Source organism: Numida meleagris, chromosome 2 (genome assembly GCF_002078875.1).
Source record: "Numida meleagris isolate 19003 breed g44 Domestic line chromosome 2, NumMel1.0, whole genome shotgun sequence".
NCBI classification, from domain to species: domain Eukaryota; kingdom Metazoa; phylum Chordata; class Aves; order Galliformes; family Numididae; genus Numida; species Numida meleagris.
The window spans coordinates 127,942,431-127,944,148 of NC_034410.1; positions in this window are offsets into that span (position 1 = coordinate 127,942,431).

Below are 1,718 nucleotides of genomic sequence, written 5' to 3' on the forward strand. Positions count from 1 at the left end.
CGAAGATGTAGCTCCTATGAGTGCAGATAGAACTTAAACCAAAGTGATGCAAAGGGATGTGAGCAAACAGACAGCACAATGTAAGAGTCTTTCCAATGTCTAAGTTAAAGGAAAGCACATCAAAATGCCAAAAACCTCCCAGGGGTTCTGTGGCAGTGGGTGCCCTCTGGAAGTCACTTCACAAAATGGCAGTGTGAGCTGAATGCACTGCTCCAGGTTTCATTTGGAGGCCCCTGTGTGCCCTGCAGCTTCTCCTAGGATGTGTCCTGTGCTCCTGAGGGCACGCATGAGACATGAGTGGGACATGTGTCAGGGCTGTTTGCTTTCTGCACTGCTAGATCCCATTGCCCTGTGGAGTACCTGCTGGTGGGGTGGTCTGAGGAACAAATCTCTCTGTTGCAGCCCCCTTTTTCAAAAACTCATGTTAATCTACAAAACACAATCCAGTGATGCAGTGGCTGCTCCCTGCAGACTTACTGGCCCTCCAGCACCAGGCCCTGGACAGCACAGGTACATCGGCACAGGCCCCACTGGAGAGCTGCAGCCATCATGAGCCAGCTCCTGGCTGCGGAACTGACAGAGACACCTGAGGAGCTGTCAGCTTCCAGAGCTGCAGGGGTGATCAGCAACATCAAAGCCCTCTGTGCTCCAAGTCCATCCTGAGCATGAGTGGGCCCTGTGGGGCGGGGCGCGAAGCTGAGGCCTGCTGAGGACCCTACAGCACCCTTTGAACCTCACAGTAGGATCCTGCAGTGCCTGAAGGTAACAGGGAGTCACCTCAGTGTGACAGCATCCTACCCCCGTGTCTCACTGGGACAGCTGACTGGCCCAAGCTGTGTTCTGCTTTGCAGGAATCCCATCAGCAGCACTGCTCATTCCTGGCTGCCTCCCAGTGTGTGCATCCAAGGAGGAAGGGCATACGTCTGCTTGGAGCTGAGCACTGATTATTGCACCTTCAGTCCCAGGTTTAACAGCAGCAAATAGAGCACTGCAAAAGCCAGAAGCAAAATCTAGTAGGGGCGTGTGGGTGTATGGGCAGGGGTGCAAGACACAAGCATGTTGAGGTGCCTGGAGCATTTAAACATCTGGGGTCCTCATTTCAAGAAGGACTCTGGAGAGAATCCAGCAGAGGGCTACGAAGATGATGAGGGGCCTGGAGCATCTCCTGTATGAGGAAAGGCTGAGACCTGCGGCTGCTCAGCCTGGAGAAGGGAGAGCTGAGAGGGGATCCCATCAATGCTTGTGTCTGAAGGGTGGGAGTCAAATGGACAGGACAAGGGCAACGGGCAGAAACCTCAACATGGGAAGTTCCATACAAACACGAGGAAGAGCTTCATTGCTGTGAGGGTGACAGAGCACCGGAACAGGCTGCACACACAGGGGCTGTGGAGTCTCCTTCTCCAGAGATACTCACTGCCCACCTGGTTGCTTTCCTGTGCCACATGCTGCAGGGAGCTGCTGGAGCAGGGGGTTGGGCTGGGTGATCCCCAGAGGTCCCTTCCAACCGCTATGCTTCTGTGATTCTGTGATGTATGTGAAACGAGTCCATAAAGTGGGCTGCAGAAACGGGCCGGGAGGACCGCTGCACCATGCTCGCTGCGGATGGTGCCGGCTCCCTCCTCGCGTCTGTAAGCATCGGCCTGCCAGGGCGGAGCACGGGGACACGGCGCGGTGCGGCGGAGGAACCTGGGGGAGCGGAGAGGGGAAGGGCTGGGAGC